This window comes from Myotis yumanensis, unplaced genomic scaffold (assembly GCF_028538775.1).
Source record: "Myotis yumanensis isolate MYYU_CA2020_CCGP unplaced genomic scaffold, mMyoYum1.0.hap1 SCAF_1, whole genome shotgun sequence".
NCBI lineage: Eukaryota > Metazoa > Chordata > Mammalia > Chiroptera > Vespertilionidae > Myotis > Myotis yumanensis.
In genome coordinates, this window is record NW_027223752.1 from 113,808,708 (window position 1) to 113,832,306 (window position 23,599).

At 42.9% G+C, this 23,599-nt stretch overlaps 1 protein-coding gene and 2 pseudogenes across 2 annotated transcripts in view; 2 read left to right on the forward strand and 1 right to left on the reverse strand.

The window, feature by feature from the left end:
* PTPN9 (protein tyrosine phosphatase non-receptor type 9) overlaps positions 1–23,599 on the forward strand; it is a 166,798-nt gene that overhangs the window by 18,918 nt on the left and 124,281 nt on the right. The window lies entirely within an intron of this gene.
* Positions 4,621–5,020, forward strand: LOC139005078 (small ribosomal subunit protein uS14-like; annotated as a pseudogene).
* Positions 8,747–9,737, reverse strand: LOC139005088 (small ribosomal subunit protein uS2 pseudogene; annotated as a pseudogene).

Below are 23,599 nucleotides of genomic sequence, written 5' to 3' on the forward strand. Positions count from 1 at the left end.
CCTTCAGTTTGCAAGCTGATGCTTCATCCACTGAGCTAAATCAGGTAGGGCAATAAAAACATATTTTTTAAAAATTCATAAAGTATACAATTCAGTGGTATTAAATACATTCACAATGATGGGTAACCATTACCACTATCTATACCCAAAACTTCTTCATCACCCCCAACAGAAACTATTAAACAATAACTCCCCCTTCCCATGTTCCCCCTGCTCCTGGTATTCTACCTATTCAAGGGACCTCGTATAAGTGGAATCACACACTTGTCTTTCTGTGTCTGGCTTATTTCAGTAAGCATAATGTTATCAAGGGCCATCCATATTGCAGCATATATAAAAATTTCATTCCTTTTTAAGGCTGAATAATGTACATTAAATTTTTATTTATTCATCTGTCCATGGACACTTAGGTTTCTTCTACCTTTCAGCTATTGTGAATAGTGTTGTTATGACATAAACTACAAGTATCTATTCCAGTGCCTGCTTTCAATTACTCTGAATATACATCTCAGAGTGCAGTTGCTGGGTCATATGGAAATTCTGTTTAATCTTTTGAGAAACTGTCAGTTTTCCACAGTGGCTGCACTATTTTACATTCCCATTGCCACCAGGAATGTCAACACTTTTTTTTAAAATTATAACCATCCTGATTCGTAGTGCTTAGCCACTATTATTATCACAAGTTTTGATATGGCCTTTTCATCAATACTTGTAGCACTATAAGGGCAGCATGACAACAAATCAGAGGTTCCGACTAGTTTTCAGATTCAAGTGGTCTTAGCGGTTTCATTCAAAACAAGTTTTCAGTTGGTTCTAATTTTCTCACAAAACCATCTTCAAAGCTAGCATTTGCCTAGCTTGATAACAACTAGGAAAGAAAATGACTCCTTGGATGGCTAAAGAAAAAAAGATGGTTTTCCACTTTTTAAAAAAAACTCTCATACCTTAATTCCAAATAATGCTGTTTTACCTATAGATGAAATGGTGCACTGGCATTCAGTTCAAGAAATGTCAAATGGCTCCAGCCGGTATAGCTCAGTGGTTGAACTTCGGCCTATGAACCAGGAGGTCAGGGTTCGATTCCCAGTCAGGCACATGCCCAGGTTGTGGGCTGATCCCCAGTGCAGAGTGTGCAATGATTCTCTCTCATCATTGATATTTCTCTCTCTCTTTCTTCTTCTCTAAAACAAAAAAATATTTTTTTTAAATGTAAAATGGTTTTTCTAAAATATTTATAATTCAAATCTAAAAGGATTTATTTTTTAAAACAAAAGTATATTGGAAGTTCCTGGCCAGATAGTTCATTGGTTAGAGTGTTGTCCAATAAGCCAAGGTTACAGGTTTGATCTTCGGTCAGGGCGCATACACAGGGGGCAACCAATCCTATCTAATAAAGAGGGAATATGCTAATTGACCCTCATGCTGTCACAAAGATAGTGGTGCCCACAGCCAATAAGTAGGGAATATGCTAACTGACTGCCCCGCCCTCAAAGATGGTGGTGCCAACAGCCACAAGATGGTGGCGCTCTGTGTGCATGCCTCCGGAGTCTCCCAGTCCCCTCAGCCCCCCAGATGCCCAGGGCCACCCGAGGTGCAGGTGACCAGGGCCAGCCGAGGCTTGCGCTGCTGGCAGTGGCAGCAGCAGCAGAGGTATGATGGGGCATCGCCTTCCCGTGATTGCTGCCATCTTTGAGGGCGTGACAGTCTCTCTCTCTCTCTCTCTCTCTCTCTCTCTCTCCCTTCCTCTCTGAAATTAATAAAAATATTTTGAGAAAAAAAATGGCAGTGGAGTAAGTGGGTACTACACAGACACTCTCCCAGGGTCAAACTGGAATTACAAGTAAAATACAAAAAAAAAAAAAAATCCTGAATAATCAACATAAGACTAACTGGAAAGAACACTTATAACCAAGGATGGAAAGCGGAGACCGCATAGACTGGTAGGAAGGGCAGAGGTGTGAAAGGCCTGGCCAGGCTCCCATAGACAGCAGCTGAAGGTCCAGAGAGATATCTCAGATCTGGGGAGTGGCCACTGACAACTCTGTGGTCTAATTCCCAAGCTGGGCCCCCCATCAGAGTCACCAAAACTGAGAAAGGTGGCCACATATCTGGTGGTGAAAAGCAGCAGGATTGCTCTCTGTCAGGGAAAGACAGCTGGAAATGCAGTCACCCTCTTAAAAGACCAACACACAAAATTGACCCTCATGCTGTCACAAAGATGGTGGTGCCCACAGCCAATAAGGACGGAATATGCTGCCCTGACCGGTTTGGCTCAGTGGATAGAGCGTCAGCCTGCGGACTGAAAGGTCTCAGGTTCGATTCCAGTCAAGGGCATGTACCTTGGTTGCGGGCACATCCCCAGTAGGGGGTATGCAGGAGGCAGCTGATCGATGTTTCTCTCTCAGCGATATTTCTAACTTTCTATCCCTCTCCCTCTCTGTAAAAAATCAATAAAATATTTTTTAAAAAGGAGGGAATATGCAACATGAGGAACTGTATTAAAGGGTCGCGGCATTAGGAAGGTTGAGAACCACTGATCTAGACGGTCTTCACAAAGCCCTTTTTGTTCTCCTTAGCTTTATTAATAGGCCTTGGCTCATTCTGGGCTCTGTCTTTCCTGGCTCTTTTTCTTTAAGTCAGAACCACTACTTTATTGTCTTTCTTAATGTGATCTCTTCCTTTGTACATGTGTATGTTTATTTTTTTTTGTTTTTTGTTTTTTTTAACATTTATCTCTTTGAAGAGTGTTGTGCAACCATATTAGTCTGCAGTTTGTTCCCTTTAAAATTTGAATTGGTATAATTTATAATTAATTGTGTATTTGATTGTCAGAATTTCACTTGTGAGGATGTCCTTTAAAAACAGCATCTGTCTTCACATAGTTAAGATTGTAAGATTTTAATTTTGTGAAATCTTTTAAAAATATTTTTTTTTTATTGATTTCAGAGAGGAAGAGAGAGGGAGAAAGAGTTAGAAACATCAATGATGAGAGAGAATCATTGATTGGCTGCATCCCGCATGCCCTCAATTGAGGATCGAGCCCACAACCTGGGCATGCGCCCTGACTGGAATTGAACCTCCTGAAATCTACATTTTTATAGCACTATAACACAGTGAATGAAAATGTGGGCTCTCCAGTCAGAAAATCTGGGTACTGATTCAGGCTCCACCATTTTTCTTGTTTTGGGACCTTGGGCAGTTACCAGTTAGAAATCTTAGTTTTTTTCATCTTTAATATGGGATCAACCTTCTAGGTCCATTGAGAAAATTTAACAATCCTGTAAAATTCAGTATCTGAGTGGTGGTTAGAACTCAATACCCAAAAGATATTAGCTATTGTTAGTAGTCAATTTTTTTGTTGTTAGTAGCTAATTTTGTTAAAGGTCTGGTATTACTTAAATCAGTGTAGTAAGGTTTACATCAGGGGTCTTCAAACTACGGCCCACGGGCCACATGCAAATACAAATATTGTATTTGTTCCCGTTTTGTTTTTTTACTTCAAAATAAGATATGTGCAGTGTGCATAGGAATTTGTTCATAGTTTTTTTTAAAACTATAGTCCGGCCCTCCAACTGTCTGAGGGACAGTGAACTGGCCCCCTGTTTAAAAAGTTTGAGGACCCCTGGTTTACATAATGCTTTCACAGGTAGCCAATTATTTGATGGTGTGAGGTAGGCAAATATTATCCTTATTTAGAAGAGTTGTGACTGGCCTGAGGGTACATGGCTGTGGCAGAACTGGGTCTTTAATCCAGGATTATTGGTGCCACATCTAGGACTTGCTCTCTCTTTTTTAAATATATTTTATTGATTTTTTACATAAAGGAAGGGAGAGGGATAGAGAGTTAGAAACATCGATGAGAGAGAAACATCCATCAGCTGCCTCCTGCACACCCCCCAATGGGGATGTGCTCGCAACCAAGGTACATGCCCTTGACCGGAATCGAACCTGGGACCCTTCAGTCCGCAGGCTGACACTCTATCCACTGAGCCAAACCAGTTAGGGCTAGGACTTGCTCTCTTAACTGCCTCCTTCTGACAACACTTAACTGTTGGCTATCACACTTTTAAAGATTACACGGTTACTTTTCTTTGAGACCCTTTCGATTTTTCAACTAGTCTGTTTTTTGGTCTGGATTCAGTCCAGTATAGTAGTGCCCTCATCCTTTTAAAATGAAACTGTCAGCAAGAATTTATCAGATTTTTCTACCCCATCCCCTCTTTATTCTTATTAATCCTCACCTGAGGATATTTTTTATTATACTGTCAGCCACAACCCAGGTACCTGCCCTTGAACAGGAATTGAACCTGAGACCCTTTGGTGTGCTGGCTGATGCTCTAACCCACTGAGCCACGCTGGCCAGGGCCCCCTCCCCTCTTTTAAGATAAATGTGATATCCAGCAAATGAGGAGGTGCTTGAAGTTCCCTATCTCTAACATCTTTATCACCATGCCAATTTTGGGATCTGAGTCAAGAAAACAATCCATTCTCCATTATGGAGCAGGTTGAGGGTACTCCAACAGCTGTATCATGAATCATTACTCTCTTTCTTTAAGAAATTATCTAGTAAAGTCTGTAGATTTCCACTGGGGAATATCATTTTGAGACACACTGCTATTCCACTTCCCCTTTTAAGATTTGGCCTTTTGCCTTGTTGCTACAGAGTGAGCAAGATGGGTCACCAGCAACTCTACTGGAGCCATCCGAGGAAATTCGGCCAAGGTTCTCCTTCTTGCCGCGTCTGCTCAAACCACCATGGTCTGAGCCCGAAGTATGGCCTCAACATGTGCCTCCAGTGTTTCTGTCAGTAGTGAAGGACATAGGCTTCATTGAGTTGGACTAAGTGAACTTCCATGAATGACCCATGTTCAAGACATCTACCTTATGACAGAATGCTATCTCTTTGTACATAAAATAATAAAAAAAACCTTAAAAAAAAGATTTGAAGGAGATTTGCCCATCCATTGGCATACTGTACTGCTCTTATAAACCCATGGGTAGGGATCATGTCTTATTTATTTTATAAAATTCATAAATTTTAAATTAATTTATCTTGGATATCTCTTTTATAGTAGCTGTCTCGAGTTAAGATATTGGCAACTTAATTCTCAGGTATTTTCCTTTCTTTTTTTTTTTTTTTTTTAAACAAATCTTTATTGTTCAGATTATTACAGATGTTCCTCTTTTTTTCCCCCCATAGCTCCCCTCCACCGGTTCCCACCCCAACCCATGCCCTTACCCCCCCGCCACTGTCCTCATCCATAGGTGTACAATTTTTGTTCAATCTCTTCCCGCACCCCCCACATCCCTTTCCCCCTGAGAATTGTCACCCCACTCCCTTTCTATGCCCCTGATTCTATTATATTCACCAGTTTATTCTGTTTATCACATTATTTATTCATTTGATTTTTAGATTCACTTGTTGATAGGTATGTATTTGTTGTCACTTTGTTGCTCATAATTTTTATCTTTACCATTTTCTTCTTCTTCCTCTTCTTAGAGAATACTCTTCAGCATTTCATATAATACTGGTTTGGTGCTGATGAACTCCTTTAGCTTTTTCTTGTTTGTGAAGCTCTTTATCTGACCTTCAATTCTAAATGATAGCTTTGCTGGGTAGGGTAATCTTGGTTGTAGGTTCTTGCTGTTCATCACCTTGAATATTTGTTTCCACTCCCTTCTGGCCTGCATAGTTTCTGTTGAGAAATCAGCTGACAGTCATATGGGTACTCCCTTGTAGGTAACACTGCTTTTCTCTTGCTGCTTTTAATATTCTCTCTTTGTCTTTTGCCCTTGGCATTTTAATTATGATGTGTCTTGGTATGGTCCTCTTTGGATTCCTCTTGTTTGGGGTTCTCTGCGCTTCCTGGACTTGTAAGTCTATTTCTTTCACCAGGTAGGGGAAATTTTCTGTCATTATTTCTTCAAATAGGCTTTCAGTATCTTGCTCTCTCATATCCTTCTGGCACCCCCATAATTCAGATGTTGGTACGCTTGAAGTTGTCCCAGAGGCTCCTTACACTATCTTCATATTTTTGGATTCTATTTTCTTTTTGTTTTTCCAGTTGAGTGTTTTTTGCTTCTTCGTATTTCATATCTTTGATTTGATTCTTGGGATCCTCTAGTCTGCTGTTGAATTTCTGTATATTATTCTTTATTTCAGACAGTGTATGCTTAATTTCTGACTGGTCCTTTTCCATTTTTTTGGCATTCTCATTAAGATCCTTAAAGGTCTCACTAAGTTTCTCAGAGGTCTCTAGAAGATTCTTGAGTAACCTTATAACTGTGGTTTTGAACTCTATATCCAGTAGTTTGCTTTCCTCCATTTCTTTCATTCGTGATATGTTTCTTTGTCTCCGCATTTTGGCCGTTTCCCTGTGTTGATAGAATGGCTTTCTGTGTTAGGTGTCCTATAGGGCCCAGTGGCTCAGCCTTCCCAATCACCTGAGGTGGACACTCTTGGTTCACCCCTTTGTGGGCTGGGTGCACAGTCTTGTTGTAGTTAAGCCTTGATTGCTGTTAGTATCACTGGGAGGAATTGACCTCCAGGCCAATTGGCTGTCAGGACCAGCTGTGTCTATAATGGAAGAACTGCTGTGCTGGAGACACCCTTATGGGGCAGGACTTGCTTCAGTGGGGCTTTGGTGCTCACTGAGTCTGCCCCTTGAGTGTGTCACTTATGGATATGAAGAGTTGTAATCTCGTATGGTCTCACACTGACCACTGGGTACGCTGGCTCCTGGATCTCCAAGGAGGTGCAAAGTCAGCCACTGCCTCAGGCCATCCAGCAGGAGCTACAGCGAGATCTGCAGAAATCACCTCTTTCTTTGGGGTTTGGAAGTTTTGGAACTCCCTGACCCAGCTGCAGTTTGTTAGGTTAGGCTGCGAAAGGACAGGCCATTCATATGCGAAAGCCTCTGCGCACTGCTTGGGTGGGGTTGTAAATTGGGTGGGGCGGGGTCTCAGGGAATCACCAGGGCGGAGCAAATAGCAATGGCTGCCAGTCAGCCGTCTCCACGTCCCATGCCCCCAAGCAGTAACAATGATCCCTGCGAGCACCTCTGAGAGAAAGCCACCCTCGCTTTCCGACCCAATGCCAGACAGTCCAGTTTCTCTCCGTAGGAGTCTGGGCCCCCAGAGTCTTGCCGGACACTAAAGTTCAGAGCAGTCGGGATCTTGTATCTTCCTTCCGATTGAAAAAAATAACATACCCAGTTGCCATCCGGTTTCGCGCGCCTCCGTACCTCTGCTCTTCCGTGCCTCCACACCTCCTACCCAGTCTCAATGCGCTTTTTTCTTTCCTTCTAGTTGTAGAACTTCCACTCAGCCAGCTTTCCCATGGTTCTGAAGGATAGCCGTTTTGTCTTTTAGTTGTAGTTTTGTTGTGGTTGTGAGAGGCTGCACGTACAGGTGTTTACCTTATGCCGCCATCTTGGTTCCTCTGACAGATATTTTCTTTTGTGACTTAATAGTCACCTCTCCCATTCTTTTTTTCTTATGTCATTTCTGATATTGTTTCCTAGTTTTATCTAGGAATTTTTCTCCTCTTCCTCTTTTTTCAGTTTTAAGCTCTTGTAATCAATCAGATTGGCAAGTGTTCAGACAAACATGTTCTTCCTGCTCCCTGTGAATAGCACTCTTAGCAGGCTGGGAGTCCATTATCATTCATACATTCATCAGAATGCTTGCAGCCAGGCACTGTGCTTGGTGTTGAGTATACAATTGTGAGCATGGAAGTCTTGGCTCCTGCATCTCCCCAATCTTATAGTCTAATGGGAGCAGATAGACCTAAACTTTTATAATACTGAGGCCTGGCTGGAAAGCAGTAAAAACTTCCAGGATGATTTCACTATAGGGTGATTTAGGAATAAGTCCAGTTTGGGAGTAAGGGAAAGAGGAATGTTCCAGCATGATCTGGCAAGTCAACTTTAGTTTATTGACAGCCATTCACATCCCTTCTTCTCTAAAGTCTCAGCTATCAATTGGAAGAAGAGGTCAATATTGTTATTAAAGGCCTCCCCCACCCCCAAGTTTTTCAAGTCCTTTAGATTTTTTTCTCCCTAGGAAGACTTTCCAAGTTTCTTCTGGTAGTGTGATTGACCCTCATTTAACCAGCTGGAATGGGTAGCAGTTGGCAAGCTACCTTCAGGTTCTCATGGAGAGTAATCAACTACCTGCTCCACTCCCCCTTGTCTCCTTTGAACCTGAAGGACTTTGCTCTTGCTGATGGTTAGGATCTTCCTGTTTATCCTCCACATTTCTCTGTGTGTATTTTTTTCTTCTGTTTCTATTCTGTGTTATATTTTTCTGCCTCTCACCCTCTTGACATGAATTTTCTCCTATGACAATTTAGAAATGTTTACTTCCTTATTTTCTTGTTAAATTATTTCCTCCCTGGTCTCTGGGAATTCATCGCCCCCCCCCCGCCCCAATTGATTTTTAGAGAGAGTGGAAAGGAAGGGGAGAGACACAGAGAGAAACATGGATGTGTGAGAGACACACCCATTGGTTGCCTCCTGCACCAGCCCCAACTGGGGCCAGGGATTGAGCCTGCAACCAAGGTAAGTGCCCATGACCAGAATTGAACCCACAACCCTTCAGTCCAAGGGCCGATGCTCTAATCACTGAGGCTAGTGCCTTCATTCTTTTTGATAACCTTTGTCTGGAGAGTGGTTATTTATTTATTTATTTATTTACACATTGAATGGCACATGATTTTTATTTTTTTATTTTATTTTATTTTATTTTTTCGACTTTTAGAAACTGTTTATTTACCATCAACCTTATTTCCGTTCTGTTAAGAATTTGTGGAAGAACAGCTTAGGACCACTCAGTGGTTGTTCCTACCCATTCAGTAGCCTGAGCAGTGAGGGCTGCAGACCAGTCTTCAGTGGCAGGTTGAGCACTCCAGTCTTCAGTAGGAAACTGCTGAATGGGTACAGAGGGCACCTGCACGCCTTCAGACCAGTCTGTAACCTCAGGCTGAGCAGCAGTGAACTCAGGAGCAGGAGCAGTCCATTCACCCTGAAATTCCTCCTTGGTCACAGCCTTTTCAGCAGCAGCCTGTTCTTCCTTTTCAATCTCTTCAGGATCTCTGTAGAAGTAAAGATCAGGCATGACTTCCCACAGGTGTTCATGGGAGATGGTGCCACGCATACGTGGTACTTCCCGGGCCGGCATCCACCACATCAGACCCACTGAGTGAGCCCCCTTGTTGTTGCAGGGGATGGCGATGTCCACATAGCGCAGGGGAGAGTCTGTGTTACACAGAGCGATGGTGGGCAGGTTAACGTAAGACGCCTCTGTGAGAGGCTGGTGGTCAGCCCTGGGATCAGTAACCACCAGAAGTCTTGGCTCCCGGAAGGCTGCCTGGATCTGGTTGGTGAAGGTTCTAGGAGTGAAGCGGCCGGCAATGGGAGTGGCTCCAGTGGCAGCAGCGAACTTCAGCACAGCTCGCTGGCCAGTATTCCTAGACGATATGACACTGACGTCAGCTGGGTTTTCGATGGCAACAATGGCACGAGCTGCCAGCAGAAGCTTCTCTCAGGTTCTCTTCAGATTGATGATGTAGATGCCATCACTTTTCCTTTTGTAGATGTACTGTTCCATTTGGAAGTCAAGGTTGGTGCCACCTAAGTGGGTTCCTGCTGCAAGGAATTTTAGGACATCCTCCTCCTTCATTTGCAGGACATCAAGGGCTCCGGACATTATGAAAAGTTTCCCTTTAAGTTACGTGGGAACCGAGAACAACACTGTATGGAGCCCTCCCTGGGTAGTGCGGAAAGCGATTTTTATTTTTTATAAAAATATTTTTATTGCTTTCAGAGAGGAAGGGAGAAGGGAGAGATAGAAACATTAATGATAAGAGAATCATTGATCGGCTGCCTCCTGCATGCCCCCTACTGGGGATTAAGCCTGCAACCTGGACATGTGCCCTTGACCGGAATCCAACCCAGAACCCTTCATTCTGCAGGCCTACACTCTATCCATGAGCAAAACCAGCTAGGGCTGGAGAGTGGTTTTGAAGTCTGAGAGAAGAGATACTAGCGTGAGTTTAGTAAACATGCTATTGGCTAATGCCTCCAGCAGGAAACCAAGTGTGATGCAATTCCTGCAATGCCTGGGTGCATCCCCTCTTTAGGGCTGGGGGTTCCTAAAAACAGTTACTACCCTTTATCCCTTTGTAAAGGTCTCTAACTTGTACCCTCTGACTCTGTTATGAAGACTATCAACAAACATCATTTGGTGGCATGGTTTAAAATATGTACTACTTTTAAAGCATTATGTTCAGATATCCCTATTATTTATACATATATATGACTATGAAATCAATACTTTTTTTTTTTGAGTAGATAATATAGTCGCATTATTTAAACTGAAAAAAGTACAGAAGTACTTCTGCCGGTATTGCTCAGTTGGTTGAGTGTCGTCCCGTGCACCAAAAGGTCACAGGTTAGATTCCTGGTTAGGACACATGCTTGGGTTGGGGGCTCCATCCCCAGTAGGTGGTATACAGGAGGCAGCCCATTGATGTTTTGCTCTCACATTGATGTTTCTCTTTCCCTTTCCCATCCTCTCTCTCTCTAAAATCAATAAAAACGTATTTTTAAAAAAGCACAGAACATAATCTGGTAAATATTTTCCCTCTTGCCATTCATCTGTTAAGATGAATGATATGAGGAGGAACCAAGATGGCGGCATAGGTTAACGCCGGAGTTTGCTGCCTCGAACAACCACTTCAAAAATACAACTAAAAGACAGAACGGACATCATCCAGAACCACTGGAAGGCTGGCTGAGTGGAAGTTCTACAACTAGGAGGAAAGAGAATAACATACCGAGACTCAGAGGAGGCGCAGTGCTGAAGTGAAATACTAAGGTGCGGAGTGCATGTGGAGCGGGCTGGTGGCGGAGGGCGTGGTTGTTGTTTTCAATCGGGAGGGAGTTTCAGACTCTGAGCTCCAGATCCGGGCGAGTCTCTAGGGACCCAGACTCAAACGGGAGAAGCGGGACTGTCTGGCTTCGGTCGGAACTCGAAGGCAGCTTTCTCTCCGAGGTTTGCAGTGGATGCTGAAACTCTAAGAGGCAGAGACCCTGGGGACGGAACTGAGAGCAGCCATAACTGCTTGCTCCACTCGCCCTGTAGATCCCCGGGGACCCGCCCCGCCCAAGCCCTGCACAGAGGCATTTGCCGGATAGCCTTAGGCAAACGCTAGATTGGCACCGCCCTAGAGATCCAGCACAGAAGCTCTCCCGCTGCAGACACAGCTGACTCTCATAGCCAGTTAGCCTGGAGGGCAAATCACCCCCAGTATTGCCGACAACAATCAAGGCTTAACTACAACAAGACTGCGCACAAAGACCACAAGGGGGTGCACCAAGAAAGCATAAAAAATGTGGAGACAAAGAAACATGACAGAAATGGAGGATATATAGCTAAAAAATGCACTTTTAAGGTCTTTGAATACTTTTCTAGAATCTTGATGAGATCTACAAGAAATCTAATGAGACCCTTGATGTTGTGATAAAGAAACAACTAGAAATTAAGCATACACTGACTGAAATAAAGAATATTATACAGACACCCAATAGCAGACCAGAGGAGCGCAAGAATCAAGTCAAAGATTTGAAATACGAAGAAGCAAAAAACACCCAACTGAAAAAGCAAAATGAAAAAAGAATCCAAAAATATGAAAATAGTGTAAGGAGCCTCTGGGACAGCTTCAAGCGTACCAACATCAGAATTATAGGGGTGCCAAAAGATGAGAGACAGGAAGATATTGAAAACTTATTTGAAGAAATAATGACAGAAAACTTCCCCCACCTGGTGAAAGAAATAGACTTACAGGTCCAGGAAGCGCAGAGAACCCCAAACAAAAGGAATCCAAAGAGGACCACACCAAGACACATCATAATTAAAATGCCAAGAGCAAAAGACAAAGAGAGAATCTTAAAAGCAGCAAGAGAAAGAAACTCAGTTACCTACAAGGGAGTACCCATACAAATGTCAGCTGATTTCTCAACAGAAACTTTGCAGGCCAGAAGGGAATGGCAAGAAATATTCAAAGTGATGAATAGCAAGAACCTACAAACAAGATTACTTTACCCAGCAAAGCTATCATTCAGAATTGAAGGTCAGATAAAGAGCTTTACAGATAAGGCAAAGCTAAAGGAGTTCATCACCACCAAACCAGTATTATATGAAATGCTGAAAGGTATCCTGTAAGAAGAGGAAGAAGAAGAAAAAGGTAAAGATACAAATTATGGAGAAACCAAGATGGCGGCATAGGTAAACATGGGAGTTTGCTGCCTCGAACAACCACTTCAAAAATACAACTAAAAGACGGAACGGACATCATCCAGAACCACAGGAAAGCTGGCTGAGTGGATGTTCTACAACTAGGAGGAAAGAGAAAAGCATACCGAGGCTCAGAGGAGGCGCAGTGCTGAAGTAAAATACTAAGGTTCGGAGTGCATGTGGAGCGGGCTGGAGGCTGAGGGCGCGGTTGTTTTCAATCGGGAGGGAGTCTCAGGCTCTGAGCTCCAGTTCCGGGCGAGTCTCTAAGGACCCAGACTCATACGGGAGAAGCGGGACTGTCTGGCATCGCTCAGAACCCTAGGGCAGCTTTCTCTCCGTGGGGTTGCAGCGACTACTGGGACACTGAGAAGCAGAGCCTCTGAGGGCAAGACTGAGAGCAGCCATAATTGCTAACCCCGCCCTGTTGATCCCGTGGGACCCGCCCCGCCCAAGCCCTGCAGGGAGGCTTTTGCTGGATAGCCTCAGGCAAAGGCTAGATTAGCACCTCCCTAGAGATCCAGGAGCCAGGAAGCCCAGAGGTCAGAGTGGGACCATCCAGCTTTAAGCTCCGTGGAACCATAAAAGACACACTCAGGAGGCAGACTCAGTGAGCACCAAAGCCCCATCGAAGCAAGTTTAGCCCCAGAGGGGTGTCTCCAGCACAGAAGTTCTCCCACCGCAGACACAGCTGATTCTCACAGCCAATTGACCTGGAGGTCAATTCCTCACAGTGATAACTACAACAATCAAGGCTTAACCACAACAAGACTGTGCACAAAGCCCACAAGGGGGTGCACCAAGACTGTCTACCTTAGGTAATTGGGACACTTAGCACAGAAAGGCACTCTATCGACACAGCGAAGCATAAAAAAATGCCGAGACAAAGAAACAGGACACAAACGACAGAATTGGAGGAAAGCAAACTGTTGGATATACAGTTCAAAACCACACTTTTAAGGTCTTTAAAGAACTGTTTAGAAGCCCTCGAAAAGACTGGTAAGACCGCCGATAAATGTAGTGAGATCCTCAAGAAATCTAATGAGACCCTCGATGTTGTGATAAAGGACCAACTAGAAATTAAGCATACACTGACTGAAATAAAGAATATTATACAGACTCCCAACAGCAGACCAGAGGGTCGCAAGGATCAAGTCAAAGATTTGAAATACAAAGAAGCAAAAAACACCCAACCGGAAAAGCAAAATGAAAAAAGAATCCGAAAATATGAAGATAGTGTAAGGAGCCTCTGGGACAGCTTCAAGCGTACCAACACCCGAATTATAGGGGTGCCAGAAGATGAGAGAGAGCAAGATATTGAAAACCTATTTGAAGAAATAATGACAGAAAATTTCCCCTACCTGGTGAAAGGAATAGACTTCCAAGTCCAGGAAGCGCAGAGAACCCCAAACAAAAGGAATCCAAAGGGGACCACACCAAGACACATCATAATTAAAATGCCAAGAGCAAAAGACAAAGAGAGAATCCTAAAAGCAGCAAGAGAAAGAAAATCAGTTACCTACAAGGGAGTACCCATACGACTGTCAGCTGATTTCTCAACAGAAACTTTGCAGGCCAGAAGGGAATGGCAAGAAATATTCAAAGTGATGAATACCAAGAACCTACAACCAAGACTACTTTATCCAGCAAAGCTATCATTCAGAAGTGAAGGCCAGTTAAAGAGCTTCACAGATAAGAAAAAGCTAAAGGAGTTCATCACCACCAAACCAGTATTATATGAAATGCTGAAAGGTATCCTGTAAGAAGAGGAAGAAGAAGAAAAAGGTAAAGATACAAATTATGAACAACAAATACACATCTATCAACAAGTGAATCTAAAAATCAAGTGAATAAATAATCTGATGAACTGGTGATTGTAATAGAATCAGGGACATAGAAAGGGAATGGACTGACTATTATTGGGGGGGGGGGGAAGAAAGGGGTGTGGGAGTGAGTGAAGAGATTAGACAACAATCGTGCACCTATGGATGAGGACAGTGGGTGGGGAGTGAGGGCAGAGGGTGTGGTTGGAACTGGGTGGAGGGGAGTTATGGTGGGAAAAAAGAGTAACTAATGTAATAATCTGAACAATAAAGATTTAATAAAAAATAATAATAAAAATAAAAAAAATGATACAAATTATGAACAACAAACATGCATCTATCAACAAGTGAATCTAAGAATCAAGTGAATAAATAATCTGATGAACAGAATGAACTGGTGATCATAATAGAATCAGGGACATAGAAAGGGAATGGACTGACTATTCTTGGGGGGGAAAGGGGTGTGGGGGATGCGGGAAGAGACTGGACAAAAATCGTGCACCTATGGATGAGGACAGTGGGTGGGGAGAGAGGGCGGAGGGTGGCAGGAACTGGGAGGAGGGGAGTTATGGGGGGAAAAAAGAGGAACAAATGTAATAATCTGAACAATAAAGATTTAATAAAAAAAAAGATGAATAATATGTGTCTTATGTTTCTCAAGATCACTTAGTGGAGTGGAAAGACTTGGGTTCAAACCTTGAAACTGCAGGTCTACCATTTATTAGTTGAGTGACCTTGGGCAACCTGTGTATTGGGCTCTGTGTGCTTTGATTTATGTGGTTAACAATACTTTGCTTGCCAAGGCTGATGAGTATGATGTATGTACAGTTCCTTCTTTGGTACATGTTAAATGCTTTGCAAATGGTTGCTACTATTATTATTTCTTGCTGGACCACACTCTTTGGCCTATGTGAACTGGGAGGGGCAAAGTCTTGCTCTAACAAGTGAATGGATTGAATTGCCTTCTTTACTGTAATATGTGACCAATGCTCTCTTACATATGGAAGGAAACCAGGAGTCAGGGGAAACAGAAATAGCATTTTAAAAGGAATAGAACATTTTTTGTTGGTCAGGTATTGGAGACTGGCTATTTCTCGTCTGGGGCTTTCACATTTAGCTTGTGGAGTGCTGATAAACCCTAGCCTTCACTTCTGCAGGTAGGAAGTGATTAACTCTGAGGAGCTTTTCATGTTTAATAGCTCAGTTAACGCTGGCCCTTTAGTGTTGAGCTATGTTGGACTCATAAGGGAAGCTTCATTTGGTCAGCCCTACTTTGGATTTCCTGCTGTTCAGTTCCCATTGTAATGTTAATCCTTTAATAACAGCTTTTTTTTTTTCATTTTGGTTTTTGCACAATGCTTGATGTTAACACAGGAAACATAAAAAACCTGTGAAGAGTTTTTGTAAGTTTATTTGAGCCAGACTGTTGACAAATGCCCAGAAGCAGAATCTCAACAATGGATTGAGATGATGCCCAGGAGAATGGCGTTTTGCACCTTGTTTTATGCATTACAACCAAAAGAGGAGACGTAGGTGGGTTACATGAAATCCACTGGTGAGAGATTAGGGAAGTGGGAAAAAGCAAAGTGGGAAACTTCTGGGTTTGAATAAAAAGTAAAATGATGGACAGAAACCAAGATGGCGGCATAGGTAAACACCGGAAATTGCTGCCTCACACAACCACTTCAAAAATACAACTAAAAGGCAAAATGGACATCATCCAGAACCACAGGAAGGCTGGCTGAGTGGAAATTCTACAACTAGAAGGAAAGAGAAAAGCACACTGAGACTCAGAGGAGGTGTGGAAGTAAAGTGCAGAGGTACGGAGGCGCACGTGGAAAGGGCTGGCAACTGAGGACGTGGTTGTCGTTTTCAATCGAGAGGGAGTCTCAAGCTCCCGACTGCTCTGAACTCCAGTTCCGGGCGAGTTTCTGGGGACCCAGACTCACACGAGGAGAAACTGGACTGTCTGGCATCGGTCTGAACTTGAGGGCGGCTTTCTCTCAGAGGTGCTTGCAGCGATTACCGGGACACTGAGAACCGGGCCTCTTAGGGTAGGACTGAGGAGCAGCCATAGCTGCTTGCTCCACCCTGTTGATCCCCTGAGACCCCGCCCCACCCAAGCTGTGCACAGAGGCTTTTGCATATGAAAGGCCTGGCCCTTTGCAATCTAAAATTACTTAACAAGCTGCAGCTGGGTCAGAGAGACCCAGAACATCCAAAAGAAGGCCCAAGGCCCCACAGCAGCTTGCATTGCTTCACAGCTGGGCCTCATCTGGGCACCTCCAAACCCCAAACAAAGAAGAGGAATCTGCAGATCTCTCCATACCTCCTGCTGGGTAACCTCAGGCAGAGGCTAAATTAGCACCTCCTTAGAGATCCAAGAGCCAGTGTACCCAGTAGTCAGAGTGGGACCATCCAGATTACAACTCCTCAGATCCATAAGGGACAGACTCAGGGGGCAGACTCAGTGAGCACCAACGCCCCACTGAAGCAAGTCTTGCCCCAGAAGGGTGTCTCCAGCACAGAAGTTTTCCCACTGCAGACACAGCTGATTCTCACAGCCAATTGGCCTGGAGGTCAATTCCTCCCAGTGATACCTACAACAATCAAGGCTTAACTACAACAAGACTGTGCACAAAGCCCACAAAGGGGTGCACCAAGAGTGTTCACCTCAGGTAATTGGGGAGGCTGAGCCACTGGGCCCTATAGAACACCTAACACAGAAAGCCACTCTATCAACACAGGGAAGCATAAAAAATGCAGAGACAAAGAAACAGGTCACAAATGACAGAAATGGAGGAAAACAAACTACTGGATATAGAGTTCAAAACCACACTGATAAGGTTTTTCAAGAATTTTCTAGAAACCACCGATAAATTTAGTGAGACCCTCAAGAAATCTAGTGAGACCCTCGAGGATATGAAAAAGGACCAACTAGAAATTAAGCATACACTGACTGAAATAAAGAATATTATACAGACTCCCAACAGCAAACTAGAGGATCGCAAGAATCAAGTCAAAGATTTGAAATACGAAGAAGCAAAAAACACCCAACCGGAAAAACAAAAAGAAAAAAGAATCCAAAAATATGAAGATAGTGTAAGGAGCCTCTGGGACAACTTCAAGCGTACCAACATCTGAATTATGGGGGTGCCAGAAGGATATGAGAGAGCAAGATACTGAAAGCCTATTTGAAGAAATAATGACAGAAAACTTCCCCTACCTGGTGAAAGAAATAGACTTACAAGTCCAGGAAGCGCAGAGAACCCCAAACAAGAGGAATCCAAAGAGGACCACACCAAGACACATCATAATTAAAATGCCAAGGGCAAAAGACAAAGAATATTAAAAGCAGCAAGAGAAAAGCAGTGTTACCTACAAGGAGTACCCATATGACTGTCAGCTGATTTCTCAACTATGCAGGCCAGAAGGGAGTGGCAAGAATATTCAAAGTGTGAATACCAAGAACCTACAACCAAGATTACTTTATTCAGAATTGAAGGTCAGATAAAGAGCTAAGGAGAAAAGAAAAAGCTAAAGGAGTTCATCACCACCAAACCAGTATTAATGAAATGCTGAAAGGTATCCTTTAAGAAGAGGAAAAAGAAGAAAATTGTAAAGATACAAATTATGAACAACAAATACACATCTATCAACAAGTGAATCTAAAAGTCAAGTGAATAAATAATCTGATGAACAGAATAAACTGGTGAATATATTAGAATCAGGGTCATAGAAAGGGAGTGGACTGACTAATCTCAGGGGGAAAGGACTGACTATTCTCGGGGGGGTGCGGGAAGAAACTGGACAAAAATCGTACACCTATGGATGAGGACAGTGCGGGGGGGTAAGGGCAGAGGGTGGGGTGGGAACCAGGTGGAGGGGAGCTATGGGGGAAAAAAGAGGAAGAACTGTAATAATCTGAACAGTAAAGATTTAATTAAAAAAAAAAAAAGTAAAATGATGGCCCTGACTGGTTTGGCTCAGTGGGTAGAGCGTCGGCCTGTGGACTGAGGGGTCCCAGGTTCGATTCCAGTCAGTGGCATGTACCTTGGTTGCGGGCACATCCCTGGTAGGCAGTTTGCAGGAGGCAGCTGAATTGATGTTTCTTTCTCTTCGATGTTTCTGGCTCTATACCTCTCCCTTCCTCTCTGTAAAAAAAATCAATAAAATATATATTTTTTTAAAAAGTAAAATGATGGACACAAGCTTCTTTTACTTAGGTGGGTGCTGGGTTGTTAACATAACAATGAGGAGACTTGTCGTCTCTGCAGAACAGTGACTCTGCTTTGAGGGGTCTAGAAAAAGTAAAATTACTTTGATATTCCAATGATATGTTATTGTAGATGCAAAAAGATAATAGACAGGCTCAGTTACCGTAAATATTGACCTTTGTCAGGGAAGATACTGGCCTAGGACATGACTACCCACCATAAACTTTTTTACTTAAAAATGGTTTAATTTCAACCACAGTGGAGGATGTGAATCAGGATAACAAAACCAAAACGTGGCCACCCAAAGCACCCTGGCAACACCCTTCTCCACTGCCCAGCACACTGCCTAGCCCAGGCGCACCACTCTATGCAGTCACCAGCCCTGGCAGCCAGTGGAACGACACCATGCAGATGCTGCAGTCTCCGGTATGGGCTGCAAGCAGTGATTGCAGCACGGCCTCCTTCTCCTACGTGCATACCCCACCACAGCCCCCACCCCCAGCAGCACACAAGGCAGCGCCCAAGGGCTTCAAGGCCTTCCCGGGGAAGGCTGAGCGCAGGCCAGCCTACTTGCCCCAGTACTGACCCAGGCCTGCCTGCCCAAAGCTGTTGGGGCCAGTGTCCCCATCCTAGGGCTGACTAGCTGGCACCAACCCCCCAGAGGACCAGTGCACCCCTGTCCCAGGCAAGGATCCTTGGGGATGGGGGTGGTTGGCAGCTCCAAACCTTTAAGGCCTGGCTTCTCGAACTTTGGAGGCATCAGACCCCTGGAGGGCCAGCTGAAGACGGAGGTCTCTGACCCTCCTCAGGGAAATGCTGGATCTTCGAGCTTAATAAGCACTTCTGGTGATTCTGGTGCAGTTGGGCCACAGGCCACACTCTGAGAAATAGCTCTCAAGTTTGTAGTCCCACTGTGTGTGCTGGGAAGGCATCAGGCTGGAAGGATGACTGCAAAACTGACCATTCTTCTGAAACCTCTCCCTTCTTAACACGTTAAGTGATGACCACACCAATCACTGTATTTTATAGCTATTTTTCATACAGGTTTTCAGTTAAAACATCTCCTGCCTAAAATGCATTGAAGTTTTTAAGATAACAAATATAGCGGCTGGAGGTTTGTTCAACACTATTTTTATTTAAGCTTATACAAAATGGGCAACATATAGAATATGTGTGATCAGAAGCAATTACCTGGGTTTTCTGTGTGGGCAGCCCCTCACCACCCCAGCAGTACCCAGGGAGTGCAGCTTTTGTCCGATTTACAAAAGCAGGATCATAAAACTGAAGTCGAGGCAATTCCTGATGGTGCATGGAGATGAGCCAGCTGGCTACTGTCTGCAGGACAAAGACACACCTGTTGCCCTCAGGTCCTTCCACACATGGCCAGAGGCTTCAATACAGTCTCAGAGGTTGGGTGTGGTCAAGGGGCTGTACAGAGACACTGGCACTTGAAATTGCAGTAACTTTTATGAGCTGGCTCAAGACAAACCAATTAAGATATAGATAGGAATTAAAGTATTTTCTTTTTTAAAAAACCCACCTCATATTCAGTTAATGTGCCATTAAATAGATAACATCCTGTGGATTTAGGGATTTTCCAGCCAGAATGGATCCAGAAGAATTGAATGGTGCTTAAATTGAGAAATAATAATAAATATATCTAGCCGAAACCGGTTTGGCTCAGTGGATAGAGCGTCGGCCTGCGGACTGAAGGGTCCCGGGTTCGATTCCGGTCAAGGGCATGTACCTGGTTTGCGGGCACATCCCCAGTGGGGAGTGTGCAGGAGGCAGCTGATCGATGTTTCTCTCTCATCGATGTTTCAAACTCTCTATCTCTCTCCCTTCCTCTCTGTAAAAAATTAATAAAATATATTAGAAAAAAAAAAAAAAAAAAAAAAAAAAAAAAAAATAAATATATCTATATAGAATAGACATCCCACTGTATATTAATTGAGGTTACAGAAGTTCTTTATATAAAACTTATTTAAATTTTTTCATATTTCATCTTTGAAAAAGTCTAATTGAAAAAAATCTGTAATATTTTCTGGTATGAAAGTTTGACAGTATTAATATTTTTTTTATATTTTCTTAAATCATTAAACCATTTTAATATATGTTAAAAAAAATGGTTTAATTTCAGACCATTCTTTGTGGTTATTTTAGGTCTCAGAGTTTTCAAGGCTGTCACTCAGGCCTTCCCCTGAGCTAGTCAGGTTAGCATGTGGTCCCTTTTGTCCACACAGATGTAATGGATGGAAGAGTCTGGAATTTCAGAACCATTCCCATTTGGTCTCATCAGGAGGATGGTGTTAGGCCTTTCTTCATGGTTATCTGGCCTTTATTTTTGCCTTTGGTGGCAGTGATACATCGATTGGTTGCCTCCCATGTGCCCCGATTGGTTGTGGAAGGAACCTGCAACCCAGTATGTGCCTGTGACCAGGAATTGAACCTGAGATCCTGTGGAGTGTAGGCCGACACTCTAACCACTGAGCACACCGGCCAGGGCTAATTTTTAAAAAATTGTTTAATGGATTTTAGAGAGAGAGGAGGGAGAGGGAGAGAGAAACATTGTTGTGAGAAAGAAACACTGATTGGCTGTTGCCAGCCTGGAACTGGGAATGAGATCTGCAACTTGGGTTGATTGGAATTGAATCAGCGACATTTGTGTTCACTGGAAGACGCTAAATCATCTGAGCAACACGGGCCAGGCCTAGGTAGCTACTTTAGAATGAATGGTGAGGGAAGATGTCTTAGTCCTGCTATAATGAAATACTAGGTGGCTTATAAACAACAAAAATTTATTTCTCAGAGTCTGGAGGCTGGCAAGTTCAAAATCAAGGCTCTGGTAGATTTAGTATCTAGTCAGGACTTCTTGGTTCATAAATGGTCGTCTTCTCTCTGTAACCTCACGTGACAGGAAGGGGTAGTAATCCTAATAATGATTTATCTTTCATAAGCAAATTACGTTTACTGTGTCCTCGCTGAACGGACTTGTTATTTAGTGTATTGGTAGTGAAGACTTAATAAGTGTGGATGAAAAGAGGCCACATGCTAAGCTGACAAGCTCAGAGAAGGCCTGCATGGAGGCCTTGCAAACTCAGACACCTTAAATAACCACAAAGGATAGTCTGAAATTAAAACTTTTTAACTAAAAGCAGTTTATGGCAGGCAGTCATGTCCTAGGCCAGCATCTTCCCTGACAAAGGTAAATTTTTGCCTTGACTAAGCCTGTTTATTGTCTTTTTGCATTTACAATAACATATCTTTGGAATGTCAACGTAATTTTCCTTTTCCTGGACCCCTCAAAACACAGGCACTGCTCTGTGGAGACCACAAATTTCCTCATTGTTATTGAGTTAACTGTTGACTGTTAACTGTCCTGTACCCACTTATATAAATGATGTACCATTCATTTTACTTTTCATCCAATCCTGAAGGTTTCCCCACTTTGCTTTCTCCCACTTCCCTAATCTCTCACCAATGGATTTCATGTAACCCACTTGCATCTGCTTTTTTGATTAACATGTATAAAATAAGGTGCAAAACAGCCATTTTCTGGAACATTATCTCAATTCGTTGAGATTCTGCTTCCCAGTATTTGTCGACAGTTTGGTTCAAATAAACTCACAACAATTCTCTTTAGGTTTGAACATTTCTTAACATTGACATGAGGGAATGGCAGAGTTGTCTTACGCATATAAATATATGGACTTAGGAATTGTATGTCATGTTTTATTTATTAGGAAGTGTGGAACATAAAGTTTCTTATAGCTAAGCCCTGCACAGGGAATCAGGAAAAATTTTAGAGATATTAAAATACCCTATAGTTTATTTGACTTTTTGAAGGAAAGCTTTAGAAATCAAAACCAAATAAAAGTAGCCCTGGCCAATGAAGTTCAGTGATTACAGCATCGCCTCATGCACTAAGGGGTCTTGGATTCAATTCCTGGTCAAGGGCACGTACCTGGATTGCAGGTTCGTTCCCCAGCCGGGTTGGGGTGCGAGGGAGGCAACTAAATCTATGTGTCTCTCTCATATCAATGTTTCTCTCTCTCTTTCCCCCTTCCTTTCTCCTTTCCACTCTAAAAAGCAATGGAGAAAATATCCTCAAGTGAGGATTAACAAAAACAAAACAAACAAACAAAAAGAAAGTAAAACTAATTTTTAAAAAAGTTTGGTCCATGGAAATAGAGCAGATAAATGGAGACAATGAAGAAATGTGAATAGGAATCAATTAGACTTAGGTATACTGTAAATTATTTATAAAAAATGAAGTGAAGCAATCCTGAACTTAACTACCACTGTCTTCCTGTGTTTATTTTTAGCTGCTGTAAGAATGATCCAGGAACTGGCCCCAGCTAGAGGTAGACTAGGAATGCAAATGATAAATCACTGAAATGTTCAGTTTTGTTTTGTTTTGAATCCTCCCCTGAGGATATTTTTTCCATTGATTTTTAGAGAGAGTGGAAGGGAGGGAGGAAAGAGAGAGAGAGAGACATCAGTGGTTGCCTCCTGCATGCACCCCTACTGGGGCTGGGGAACCTGCAACCGAGGTATGTGCCCTTGACCGGGAATTGAACCCGAGACCCTTCAGTCCTTGGCCCCATGCTCTAATCACTGAGCAAAACTGGCTAGGGCGACAGTTTTTTATTTGGCTAGTTAATCTGTGGATCTGTGGTCTTTATGGGAAAAAAAAATTCTTTCTTTAGTAAAAATAATTGATTAAGTCAGTTGTTTCCTTTAAAATGAAAACCAATTTTCCCTAGCTGGTTTGGCTCAGTGGATAGAGCATCGGCCTTCGAACTGAAGGGGGTCCTGGGTTCGATTGCGGTCAAGGGCATATGCCCGGGTTGTGGGCTTGGTCCCCAGTTGGGGCGTGCAGGAAGCAGCTGATCGATGATTCTCGCTCATCATTGATGTTTCGGTCTATCTCTCCCTCTCCCTTTCTTTCTGAAATCAATAAAAAAATATTTTTAAAAATATGTAATTTTAAAAAATGAGAATCATTTACAGTTAGAAATGGCTGCCTAGATTTGGTATTCCCTTCCAACTTTTTTGTCTGGGGTTAGAAATTTAGGGGGCTGCCCATTGGAAGACTTATTTCCCCTCATTTTTAGGAAGTTTTTAGTGGCAGTAGTAATTATAGTATAATTTCAGTAATATTGATAGTGATTTAATAAAGCAAATAGAACTATTTTGGATTTAATTTGAAATTCATATATATCTTTTTCATTTCATTTTTTTTTTTTCTAGAAAAGTAATGAA